Source organism: Rattus norvegicus, chromosome 7 (genome assembly GCF_036323735.1).
Source record: "Rattus norvegicus strain BN/NHsdMcwi chromosome 7, GRCr8, whole genome shotgun sequence".
Lineage (NCBI taxonomy): Eukaryota > Metazoa > Chordata > Mammalia > Rodentia > Muridae > Rattus > Rattus norvegicus.
The window spans coordinates 131973252-131987138 of NC_086025.1; the positions used below are offsets into that span (position 1 = coordinate 131973252).

A 13887-nucleotide genomic window follows, 5' to 3' on the forward strand; every position below is an offset into this window, starting at 1 on the left:
AAAGATTTCTAAACATTTGAGGCAGTAGCTAAATGGAACAAGTGAGGCGAAACTAGAAGGAAAATGTCTCACAGAAGAATATTAGGGATTTCTTGTGCTATGTAAGTTTCCTAAAAGGATTGCTTGGCGCTGTGTTGCATATCGGATTATAAACTACCCCCGAATTTATTTCAGGACCATAAACTACTATTCATAAGGTGATCGGCGCTAACGTGTGGCTTTAAAATTGCCCTCACATTGCAATTACTAAACTATTCAAAATGTCCTCCCGGCAGAGGCGGCACAGAGCACAGATCCTTTGCAGCTGTGCAGCCTGAGAACTCCCCCTTTCAGATCCTCAGGCGCCTCTTAGTCAGGTGCCCTGGGATTCTTGTCATAGTGCAGCTAAACACAATTCCAGGAGTCACAGTAAAGGAATGCTGTAGCCAGTTAATTAGGAGAAGGAGCAGACAGGAGTTGAGAGCAGGATGCCCCCTGTTAGAAGAGGAGGGTCTAGAAGCTTCAGCAGCAGTTTTGTGGGTAATTTGGGGGTCTAGGAAATGGTTCAGTTAGGACCGGAGCTTGATTCCCCAGAGCCCAGAGGGCGTGGGGGGACAGTCATGGTGGCTGGTGCTTGTATTGCCAGTGCTGCAGAGACACAGGCTCAGAGGCTAGCCAGAATAGCCGTTCTGGATTAGTTCCAGGTCAGTGAAACCATGTAACAAAAACAAGCAAACAAGGGGGAAAACAGAAATACACCCATATATAAATTGGTAGGTGTGATAAATTTAAAACAAAACTAAAGTTGATCACTCAATCATATGATGCTCACCTATGTGCTATGTATACACACACACACACACACACACATAACACACACACACCAAAATAAGTAAAAGATTTGCGGAAAACATGATCTAATTTCCTTGTCAAAAGAAGGCTTCTTACCTAGCAAGCGCAAGGCCCTGGGTTCGGTCCCCAGCTCCGAAAAAAAGAAAAGAAAAAAAAAAAAAGGTTTCCAGTTTTGTTTTGAGACAGTGTTTCATATAACCCAGGTGACCTCAAGTCATGGAGAGGTCGCCTTAGAACTCTTCCTCATCCTCTGTCTCTACCCTCCAAATGCTAGGATTACAGAGACCCACCACTCTGCCTGGCTGAAGGAATTTTTGATGTGGTTACTGATATTTCTTTTGTCTCAAATGTTCCAATTTGCTTTGAAACTTACTTAGCCAAGAATGACGTTGAACTAATTTTCTTTGTTTCTTCTCTTTCTTTCTTTCTTTCTTTCTTTCTTTCTTTCTTTCTTCCTTCCTTCCTTCCTTTCTTCCTTTCTTCCTTTCTTTCTTTCTTGTTTGATTTTGTTTGAAACTGAGTCTCACTATGTCGTTGTTGTGCCTGCTGGCCTGGACTTTACCATGTAGACCAGGCTGGCCTCAAACACACAGAGATCTGCCTGCCACTGACTCTTGAGCACTGAAATTAAAGGCATTTGCCACCATGTCTGGCAACTTTTTATTTAAAATTTAATTTGTGCATTTCGTGTGTGTGTGGAGGGGGGTATATGCCAGAGAGCACATGGAAGTCACAGGACGATTTGCAGAGATCAACTGTCTCTTCTGCCTCGTGAGACCCAGAGATCCAGCTCTCATGGGAGTGGTCTGTGGCAGGGGTGGGGGAGGATATATATGAATTGAACCCAATGACAGATGTGTGCTAGGCAGGTACTCTACCACAGAACTCACTGTATAGCCCAGGCTGATGCTATCCTCTGCCTCAAACATTCATGCACTGGGATTATAGGTAAGAGTTAGCATTCTCAGCCTCATTCCCTCTCATTCGTGGAGACAGAATCTCTAGCTTGGTCTGTAGCTGATACTAAACTGCTGATCCTCCTGCCTCCACTTTCCTAATGCTGGGTGTCTTAGGATTACGGCTGTGAAGAGACACCATAACCAAGGCAACTCTTACAAAGGACAATATTTAATTGGGGCTGGCTTACAGGTTCAGAGGTCCAGTCCATTACCATCACGGTGGGAAGCAGGGCAGGCCTGGCACTGGAGGAGTTAAGAGGTTAAGAGTTCTACAACTTGGGGTTGGGGATTTAGCTCAATGGTAGAGCGCTTGCCTAGGAAGCGCAAGGCCCTTGGTTCGGTCCCCAGCTCCGGAAAAAAAGAACCAAAAAAAAAAAAAAAAATTGCCGGTGCTGGAGAGTTGGCTCAGTGGTTAAGAGCACTGCTGCTCTTGCAGAGGACCCAGCTCAGTTCCCACCACCCACATGACAGCTCATAACTATCTGTAACTCCAGTTCCAGGCAGCCAAGCAGGTCAGGCACACGAGTGGTGCACAAACCCACACAACTGACTACATGGCAGACTGCAGGCTTTATCCCACTTCTCTGAGAGGAGCAGGGGCGGTTGGGGATTTAGCTCAGCAGTAGAGCGCTTGCCTAGCAAGCGCAAGGCCCTGGGTTCGGTCCCCAGCTCCGAAAAAAAGAAAAGAAAAAAAAAGAAAAAAAAATTAAAAAGAAAGGAGCAGGGGCATGTCCTCCTTGTCACACCACCGAAATCAGTCAGGCACAGTACCCTGAGACACGGTGAAGTAGAAGAGCTAACATAGAATTGAACAGAGAGCATCACTACCACCTCCCCTTAGGCCAAGTCACCCCTGGTCACGTGGGTACCATCCTGTGACAATCCGGAGGTCTCATCTTTAGAGGCCTATCTTAGCCACTTCCAAGTCACTTAGAAGTGACAATGGTGGTTGAATATGCTTGGCCCAGGGAGTGGCACTATTAGGGGGTGTGGCCTGGTAGCAGTGGGTGTGGCCTTTGGAGGAGGTGTGTCACTGTGGTGGCAGGCAATGAGACCCTGCTCCTAACCACTTGGGAGCCAGTCTTCTGTTTGCCTTTGGAAGATGCAGAACTCTCAGCTCCCCCCTTCCCTTCATGACTTCCTGGACACTGCCATACTCCTACCTAAATGATAATATACTAAACCCTTGAACCTGTAAGGGAGCCCCAATTAAATGTTGTCCTTTTATAAGACTTGCCTTGGTCATGGTGTCTGTTCACTGTAGTAAAAATCTAACTAAGGCAGGCACATACTTTTTTTCGATATTTTTTTTTATTTATTCTTTTTTTTTTTCTATTTTTTTTTTCCGGAGCTGGGGACCGAACCCAGGGTCTTGAGCTTGCTAAGCAAGCGCTCTACCACTGAGCTAAATCCCCAACCGCCCCCCTTTTTTTTTTAAGATTTATTTAGCTGTCTGTAGCAGTCTTCATGTACACCAGAAGAGGGCATCAGATCCCATTACAGATGGTTGTGAGCCACCATGTGGTTGCTGGAATTTGAATTCAGGACCTCTGGAAGAGCAGTCAGTGTTCTTAACCGCTGAGCCATCTCTCCAGCCCCTCTTCTTTAGGTTTTTAAGACAGAGTCTCACTGTGTAACTCTGGCTGTCCCAGAATCTACCCTATAGACCAAACTGGCTTTGAATTTGGAAATCCACCTGCCTCTGCCTCCCAAGTGCTGGGGTTAAAGGCTTGTGCCACCACTGCCTGGCTTGGTACATACCTTTAATCTTGGTCCCTTAGAAGACTGAGGCAGGAAGACTATAAGTTTGAGACCAGCCGGGGTTGGGGATTTAGCTCAGTGGTAGAGCGCTTGCCTAGCAAGCGCAAGGCCCTGGGTTCAGTCCCCCAGCTCCGAAAAAAAGAAAAAAAAAAGAAAAGAAAAGAAAAACAAAGTTTGAGACCAGCCTAGGCAATGTAGAGAGTTCCCTTTTCTCAGAATAAATGGGGGTGGTGATGAAATGGGTCCTTTTCAGAAGCAATCACTTACATGGAGGGAAACAGAAACCTCTCTCGAAATGACTTCTCTTTTATATCCCGTTGGTCAAAATCAGGTTCAAATGTGAAGGAGGAGGCTAGGGAGGCAAAGTGTTTGCTCTAATTTATCCCCCAGGAGTGACCACTGACCCCTTCCTCTCAGCGGGAAAGCACAGGAAGAAGGCGGATTAGATGCTTGCTACAGCTAAAATCTTGAATGTCTCTTAGACGGCCATGAGTTGAAGGCATGATTCCCATCTGTTTGCACCACTGGAGGCAGTAGAACTTTTAGGAGGTAGAACCTGAAGGAAGGAAATCTCAGTCAGTGACTTAGAAGTGGATACTAGGGGCTGAGGATTTAGCTCAGTGGTAGAGCGCTTACCTAGGAAGCGCAAGGCCCTGGGTTCGGTCCCCAGCTCCGAAAAAAAGAACCAAAAAAAAAAAAAAGAAGTGGATACTAGGATGTGGGCCCTTGTCTTTCTTTCACCTCCTGGCTGCCACAGGCTACTTCTGCTAGGCACTCCAAACATTGGTGTGCTGAAGCAGATGCATCTCTGAAAGGGTCACCCCAGTATAGGGGAAGTCTCACAGAAGCTGCACTCCTAGAGTTCCCTTGCACAGTTTGCATGTGCGCCCCCCTCACACGCCCACAAACTCTCTAAATAAGCATGTAAAATATATAAAAATCAAATACAGCCCCGGTGAGGTAAAACACAGTGGTTTGGGAGATGCTCAGTCAGCAAATGTCTTACACAACTGCGAGGACCTGAGTCCTCTGTCCACTAGTCACGTACATCAAAGCTGGCCCTCGTAGTGCGCACCTGAAACCCCCAGTGTGGAAAGCAGGAACTGGGGGAGAAGTATCCTGGTGCTCTCTGGGTAGCCATCTTAACTGAATCTATGAGCTCTTAGGTTCAGTGAGAAAGCCTGGCCTAAGAAAATACTGTGGAGGATTGGGGATTTAGCTCAGTGGTAGAGCGTTTGCCTAGCAAGCACAAGGCCCTCGGTTTGGTCCCCAGCTCCGAAAAAAAGAAAAAAAAAAAAAAAAAAAAAAAAAGAGTTCATCTTGGGCTGGAGAGATGGCTCAGCGGTTAAGAGCACCCGACTACTCTTCCAGAGGTCCTGAGTTCAATTCCTAGCAACCACATGGTGGCTCACAACCATCTGTAAAGAGATCCGATGCCCTCTTCTGGTGTATCTGAAGACAGCTACAGTGTACTTATATATAATAAATGAATAAATCTTTAAAAAAAAAATACTGTGGTAGGGCTGGAGAGATGGCTCAGTGGTTGAGAAAGCCTGAGTTCAGTTCTGCACACTCTGTCAGGTGGCTCGCAACCCCGTTAAATTCAGCTCCAGGAGATCCGATGCCTCTACCTCCAAGGGCACCGCATTCATGTGCATATACCCATGTGGAGGCACACACAAACAGAAAATTAAATATAAGAAAGGTAGAGGCCTGTCCTAGTGGTGCATGCCTCTGATCCCAGCACTCAGGACGCAGAGGCCAGTCTGGGCTACAGAGTGAGTTTGGGGATAGCCAGGGATATACAGAGAGATAACCCCTCCCTGTCATCAAAAGAGAGAGAACAAAAAAAGTATTGACTGAAGAAGATCCCCTCTGTAGACGTCTGACCTCTTGGACACATGCATATATACATGCACCCATATACATATGGGCACCCATATACATATACGCAGATGTGTGTGCGCTCGAACACACACACACACACACACACACACACTGCTCCTCAGTCTCTCTTCCTTAATAACAGAGCCCTAATTTTGTGAGGAGTAGGGTTCTATATATTGGCCATGTCTGTGTGAATGCTTAGTGGAGCCTTTTGCTGGTGGTCATCAGACAGTTCTGAAGGGCGGGGGTGGGGCATGGGGGGGGCGTGACCAGCACTTGGGAGGGAGGAGGAGGGAAGCGAACAGAGGTGGAGGGAGGTAGATCTTTGTCTCAAAAACAAACAACAAGGGTTGGGGATTTAGCTCAGCGGTAGAGCGCTTGCCTAGTAAGCGCAAGGCCCTGGGTTCGGTCCCCAGCTCCGAAAAAAAAAAAAAAAAAAGAAACAAACAACAAAAACAAGACTTTCCTAACTGTTCTTGTTTTTTCTTGCCTAGAATGTGGATCAGTGACAACCCTGAGTCACATGCTGACGATGGAGGAGGACAGAACATAGGTCGGCCGTGACGCTGCAGAGCTATGGAAGCCTTGGCCTGCTGCATTGGCTGAGCACATCAGTAATAAACCCGAGTCCAATAATGCATTGGGGACACGATTGGGAAAGAAATCAAAGCCTTTCCCCTTGGTGACATTTAACCCAGAGTGAGCCCAGACTCAAATTCTCTGCTCGATTCTTCCTGTGTGTCCTCTGTCTGTCCTGAGTGCTGTCCCGCGTCTGCTCCTGTGTGCTCCTAATAAAGTGTTCTGCTCTTGCTTTCATTGGCCAGCACAGAAAGCATCAAATAGGAAAGGAATGGAGGGTACTTCATAGAAGTCTTTTAAGAGTTTTACAAGAATGAAGTCACCGACCCAGATAGCAAATGCTGCCAAGCACATCCTCATGCTGCCTCAGCGTTTACAGTGGATATTTGTTTCATAAAGTTGCCTTTCGCCTATTTGCTCTTTTCAGAATTTATTACCATAACACACACACACACACACACACACACACACACACACACACACACACACACATCAGGGCAACAGAAGACAGAAGTTTTAGGTTGTAAAAAAAAAAGGGGGGGGGTTGGGGTTTTAGCTCATCGGTAGAGCACTTGCCTAGCAGGCGCAAGGCCCTGGGTTCGATCCCCAGCTCCGGAAAAAAAAAAAAAAAGATTACATTGGAAATCCAACACAAAAAGTTTGATTGTTCTCAGGTTAAACTGGCTGAGTTCCCAGCACAGCACACCTCAAGGGGTATTACGAACGCTGGCTGTGAGGTCGAGCGAAAGTTCCAGTCCTTTAGAATGTAAGACTATTTCTACCATACTGCATGGCCGCAGGCTACCTACCTCCAGATTTTCCACTGTAGAAGAAAATACTAGGAATTTGGTGTGTGTGTGATGGTGTGGTGGGGTGTGTTTCTGTGATTAGGAGCTAGTGGAATTCACCAGTGTATTGTCCTTGTGGCTCACACCGTCATGCCAGCATCCGAGAAAGCAGAAGCAGGAGGATGGGCATTTGTTCAAGGCCAGGTTGGTTACACAGTTCTAGGCCAGCCAGGACTATTTAGTGAGTTGGGGTGTTTTGTTTAAATAGCCCTGGTGGGGTTGGGGATTTAGCTCAGTGGTAGAGCACTTGCCTAGCAAGCGTAAGGCCCTGGGTTCGGTCCCCAGCTCTGGAAAAAAAAAAAAAAGAAAATAAGAAAGATTTTAAATAGCCCTGGTGATCTTGGAACTCACGATATAGACTGGGTTGGCTTTGAACTCACAGAGGCTCACCTACCTCCCAAACGCTGGGATTAAAGATTAAAGGCATCTATCTGACCTGGCACCCCGGCCTGAGACTATGCAAAACAAAAATGAAGCAAAAACTCAAAGTAAAACACAAGCATAATATTAAAGCATTGTTTGAGAGATGTTTTCTAAATAATCTCCATCCAGATTAGTGGGTCTAATTTTTTGGACTCTATGGTACCAGTAAATGTACTTATCTTCTCTCCACCTGTGTGTAAGCCCTGTTCTGTGTATGTTATCACTTCAAAACTTACCTACTTAGAACAACCATTCATAAACAGAAAACTATTATTCCTCTTGATACCTTGTGTCATCCATCACCAACACGTATCTTGGGCTCCTCTCTGTTGGATGGGATACAGTGTTTCTTTTCCACATCACCTTCCTTCCCCCCACATGTTCTTTTATCCACTGTTAATCTAGCTGGAGCTTCTTTGCAGGGCCACTTGCCCTTAAAAGAATGAGAACAAAGCTCCAGGCTTCTTAAGGGCTTGACCTGGATCTGGTGCACATCCCTCCTGCTGCAGGCCAGCCATCAAGTGCAGCAGGCACTTAGACACAGCTTTGGCTACAAAAGGGTGACTCACCAGGCTGAAAGCCCGAGATGCGTCATTGTCCTAAAACTGCAGTCACTCAAGCCTTGGAAGACAGAACATCCCCCACACACAGCAGAGGAGATGAGGGCACTGCAGCATCCTTGGCGCAGGCGCAGAAGTAAAGATTAACCACAATAGCTGAGATTAGGAGCCGGTCAGCTGTCCTGCAGGACTGGAGCAGAGACAGATGGACAGGACCACCCCGACCAGAACCCCCTCCCTTTTTTTGTGATGTGCATTGGTGTTTTGCCTGTGCGTCTGTGCGGTGTGTCAGATCCCCTGAACTGGGATTACAGACAGTTGTGAACCGCCATGTGGTTGCTGGGACTTGAACCTGGGTCCTCTGGGAGAGCAGCCAATGCTCTTAACCACCGAACCATCTCTCCAGCCTGAGCCCCCGACTAGGACTCTAATTTTTTTTTTTCTTTTTTTTTTTCGGAGCTGGGGACCGAACCCAGGGCCTTGCGCTTGCTAGGCAAGCGCCCTACCGCTGAGCTAAATCCCCAACCCCAGGACTCTAAATTCTGAATGTATCTTCCTGCCCCGGGCCTTTGCTTAAAGCTGAGCTTGAATCAATACCCGATAAACTTGGAGTCCACAGGGCTCTCTTTGTGTTCCCCGAAGAAAGATGAAATCTCCTCTCCCTGATTCACACCATTGTTCACGGCTTGAAAGGTTACACTGGGGCGAGTGATCAAGCCCGGCGGCTGAGGCTTCTGCTCTAAAACAACTTGCACGAGTCACAGACCTTGGGGCCTCAGCCATTAGTAACAGGTAACCATAAAAGAGTGGGAAAGATCCAATGGTCCCGTAGTGACGCTGGGATCACTTTTATTATAGCGACTTTTCTTTTGACTTGGGCAAAGACTACTGCTTTCTATCATTTGATAAGGCAGAGAGACACAACTGTTTGTGGTCCATGGGCTCTAGAGACTTGACTTAAATTCCCTAATCTGGTTGCTTGTGCTGTTCCAGGTCAGCTTGGAGGCCCTTTGGAGCTGTTTGGACATCTGCCATTTGCCCTGAAATACTGTCACTTTTGCTCCGGGGTTCTTTTTTTTTTTTTTTCCCCGGAGCTGGGGACCGAACCCAGGGCCTTGCGCTTGCTAGGCAAGTGCTCTACCACTGAGCTAAGTCCCCAACCCCCCGGGGTTCTTTTGAACTATTTGAGTATCCACTCTGTCTAACAGGCCTTGTCTTTGGGCTCTTTTGAGCAAATCTGAATTCATTTGAATTATTAGGCATCTGCTAAAGGTGCCAGGGAAGTTTGGACTGTCTCTGTCTCTGTCTGTCTCTGTCTCTGTCTCCCCCCCCACCCCACCCCATCCCCGGCCTCCACTCTCTCCCCTCAAGATAGGGTTCTGTGTGTAACACAGGCTAGAATTCTCGAACTCACAGAGATCCATCTGTCTCAGTCTCTGAAGTGCTGAGATTAAAGGCATGCACCGCCACCACCTGGCTGTACCTAGACTTTTAACATACAGAATTGGACAGTAAAGTTCTTTTGATGTTTCTACCTCCTGTCATTAGTACTTTTTATTTGTGTATGTGCTTCAGCTATTAGAGCCTGGCCCTTCCTCGTGTATTAGTCTATCAAGAAACCTGGAAAGGGGGTTGAGGATTTAGCTCAGTGGTAGAGCGCTTGCCTAGGAAGCGCAAGGCCCTGGGTTCGATCCCCAGCTCCGGAAAAAAAAGAACCAAAAAAAAAAAAAAAGAAACCTGGAAAGCCAGGTTAGCAGACACCCCAGTTCCCTCGAGATTGAGGAGTATTCAAACACAAGAGAGGAATTGGGAGTCATTTAGAAGCTACTTTTGTTACAAACTGTCGTCTCTTCAGGAAGAAGCTAAGTGCTTGTCTTCAACATGCAGTCACTTTGGATTCCAGAAGAGTAAACCATCAGCCAGCTCCTCCCCCCACCGGCCCGCCCGGCCCAGCTCCCCCACACCTCACACAGAGGGAGCAGTTACTTAAGGAGGGCAAAGCTGCACTCTGGAGCAGAAACAATCACCTCACAGAAACTAGTGATGCAGGTGAACAGTTCGCCAGCCGCCCTCCTGGACTGGAGCTAAGCTAAGAGATGGGCTACACCTTCACTTAATTCTCCTACTTGTTCTTCCTCTTGTCGAACCTCGGTTAAAGTTGTTCCTTCCCAGCCTGTCAGTTAAATGCATCTCCTCTGCTCTCTCAGTCATTTGTCTCTGGTTGGCCATATTGGGACAGGTGAGGAGCCTAACTGGGTGGTGCTGCCTAAGCTAGAACTTCCTCTGCAAGAGCAACACACACACACACACACACACACACTAATGAAAAATTAAAAACACCTTACTCAGCCCCACTGGTTAGGTTTGTACTGATAGACTGAATCTTGTAAATTCAGACTCCATTTTAGAGAACCTGACCTAAGTTTGAACTCCGGTAAACTAACAGGCTGGTACCTAGCATTAGTTTCCAAGTTGTCCCCAACAAAACATGAGCCTAGCTCCAGTCTCTAGGCTAATCCCCAACAAGACCAGTGGCTCCAGGCTATTCCCCCATCAAACCTGCACCCCCATGTTACAAGCACCAATGCAGAGGGGAGCAGAAATTAAGCTTATGATAGGACCCCCAGCAGCAGCCAGTTATGTCAAAGGCCACGGTAGCTCTCCAATGAGTTGTTTGCACACTCACCGCCCAACCCCCGGCTTGCTGCTTACTATAACGTCTTGCCCTGATAGATATTCTGGGACCCCTAACCCCACCCGGCCCAGCCAAAACCATTCTTCGTGACAGCAGTCCGTTGAGGAGGCCAGAGCTAGATTGAATAGAATAAAGACCTTGCTGTGTGTTGCATCAGATCATCTCCTGTCTGTTTTTTTTTTTGAGGGACTATTAATATTTCCCTGGCACTAGAGTACTACTTCCTTATACCATGGACCGAGGGCAGTAAACCATTTAGGGACATTCCAAATCAAAATTACAGTATCAACCAGCACCCCTTTACCCCAGAACCACAGTCAAGATGTGGGAGTGGCCAGTGAGGAAAATACATACTGAAGTTTATACACTATGGTCTTTCTCCATTTTTTCCAATTATGTTTTCCAATTATATGTTACCCATGTGCATTCCAGTGTGTTCGAGGGTGCATGTGTGTGCACGTGTGTGTGTGTGCATGTGTGTGTGTGTGCACGCACTTGCAAGTCCACTCTCGTGCCCACACGAGTGTGTTTAAGACAGCGTCTCATGGGACCAGAATGGTGGTTTAATGATTAAGAGAAAGTATTGCTCTGTGAAGGACCAGAGTTTGGTTCCCAGCACCCACAAGGCTGCTCGAAACCACCTGTAACAATTCTTCCAAGGGATCTGACCTCTGTAGGCTTCTGTCTGCACATGGTGTACATATATATATACTCAGGTTCTCTTCCTTCCTCTCCCTCCCCCTACTCACATGTGTGCACACGTGCGTGTACACACACACACGCACACACACATGCACGCATGGGCATACACATATACACATATACAGACAGACAGACACACACACACACATGCATGCATGGGCATACACATACACATATGTACAGACGCACACGAAAATGAGAAACAGGATCTCACCCAGTAGCCCAGGCTGGCCCACCTGTCCCTGAGCGCAGAGGGCTGGTTTAAAGGCCTGCACCATGGCACTTTGCATTCCTTAGCCTTTGTGAGGGGATTACAGTGTGTGCCATGTCTTTGGGTCTCTATTGCTGTGTAGAGACACGATGATCACAGCCAGTCTAACAAGGGAAAATACCGAGCTGGGGCTGACTTACATACAGGTTCAGAGGCTTAGCCCATTATCATCATGGCAAGAAACATGGCAGCGTGCAGGCAGGCATGGGGCTGAGGAGCTGAGAGTTCTATACCTCAATCCTCAGGCAACGAAAGAGACTTGAGTATCTCTGGGTGTAGCTTGAGTGTAGGAGACCTTAAAGCCTCCCTCATAGTGACTCACTTCTTCCAACAAGGTCACACCTCCTAAGAGTGCCACTCCCCAGGGGACTCTGAGGTCTGTTCCTATTCAAACTGCCTGTGCCACTATACCCAGTTTTCGTTGTTTTTTGTTTGTTGTTGGTTTGATTTGGCTTTGGTGCTGGGGATCTGATTTCAAGTCCTCACATTTGCACAGCAAGCACTGTATCCATGTCCTCTCAGCCCCACTTCTGACTTTTAATATCACACTGTACCAAATAAATAGATACAATTACCATATATCCACTAGAAATTCAGCCTGCTAACTGCAGGATATTGGGTATAGGAGGATTGCCACAAGTTCAAGGCTAGCCTGGGCTACAAAGTGAGTTCCAGGTCAAGATGACCTATGGAATGAGAGCAATCTCAGAACAAATCAAAGTTGAATTTTAAAAGGGGGCTGGAGAGGGGCTGGGGATTTAGCTCAGTGGTAGAGCCCTTACCTTGGAAGCGCAAGGCCCTGGGTTCGGTCCCCAGCTCCGAAAAAAAGAACCAAAAAAAAAAAAAGGGGGGGGGGCTGGAGAGATGGTTCAGCAGATTAAAATTTACTGCTTTAAGAGCTGTTTTTTGATCCTAGTACATATACGGTGGCTCACGGCCATCTGTAATTCCAGTTCCGGGAGCCAGTACATTCTCCCAACCTCTCCAGGCTCCTGCATGCACGTGGTACATTGACTCAAGCACACCCACATGAATAAAAATTTTTTAATAAGCTGGAATGATGCACTCGTTGCCCTTACAGAAGACCAGGGTTCAATTCCCAGAATTTACATGGTGGCTCACAACCATCTGTAACTCCAGGTCCAGGGGATCTAATATATTTTCTGATCTCCTTGGTAGCAGGGACACACAAGGTGTATGTATGTACATAAAGGTACAACAGTCATACACAGCCTGGCATAGTGGCAAATGCCTTTAATCCCAGTACATGGGAAGGTAGAGGTAAATGGGTCTCTGTGACTTCAAGGCCAGCTTGATCTATATAGTGAGTTCCAGGACAGCCAGAGCTACAGAGTGAGACAGTTGTTAAGCAACCCCACCCTCACCTCACCTCACCCCACCCTGCCACATACACACACACACACACACACACACACACACACACACAAACACAGGCACACAAACACATGCACACACACACACACATACACATCATAGACATAACACATAAAATTTTTTAATTTGAAAACACGATAATTTAAAACAATACCTTCACCCAATTCCTTGTGATCGCTGTCCTGTTATTTTCTTTCTCTGGATTTGCTTGTTAGGACGTTTTGTTCATCCACATTAATGGGTTCCCTCCACCTTGTGCCCTTTGTGAATTCAGGTACTATGAACATATATACAACCATAAACACTTGTTCCCATTTCTCTTTACTATTTGTTGAGGTTTTAGTCTGAAGAGTCCCTGAAAGGTGTCCTGCCTGATCGATGGATTAATCTACTGTTGGATTCATAGTCTGTTGATGCTGTAGGGAGATGGTACAAGTTAGGAGGTGAGACCTCGTTGAAGGAGGTAGGTTGCCAGGGATGTGTCATTGAAGGGTAAACTTTATCCTCTGGTCCCTTCTCTCTGACTCCTGTTCTCCATGAGATGAGTTACGCTGTCCTACCACACTCCCAAGGCTTGCCATACATGGGACAGGGTGACAAAGCCAGGGACCAAGTACTGAAAGCATGATTCTAATGGTTTGTTTTTTGTTTTTTGTTTTTTTAAGATTTTATTCATTATATATAAGTACACTTGTAGCTGTCTTCAGACACCAGAAGAGGGCATCAGGTCTCATTACAGATGGTTGTGAGCCACATGTGGTTGCTGGGAATTGAACTCAGGACCTCTCCTGCCCTAATGTTTTCTTTCTTTTCTTTTTCTTTTTTTTTTTTTTTCTTTTTTTTTTCGGAGCTGGGGACCGAACCCAGGGCCTTGCGCTTCCTAGGCAAGCGCTCTACCACTGAGCTAAATCCCCAACTCCCAATGTTTTCTTTAAGTACTTAGTTTTTATCGGGTATTCTCCACAGAAAAACCAAG

At 46.7% G+C, this 13887-nt stretch overlaps 1 protein-coding gene across 5 annotated transcripts in view; it reads left to right on the forward strand.

Annotated features, from left to right (window-relative positions):
- Window positions 1–13887, forward strand: part of Tuba1c (tubulin, alpha 1C) — a 441616-nt gene that overhangs the window by 336278 nt on the left and 91451 nt on the right. The window lies entirely within an intron of this gene.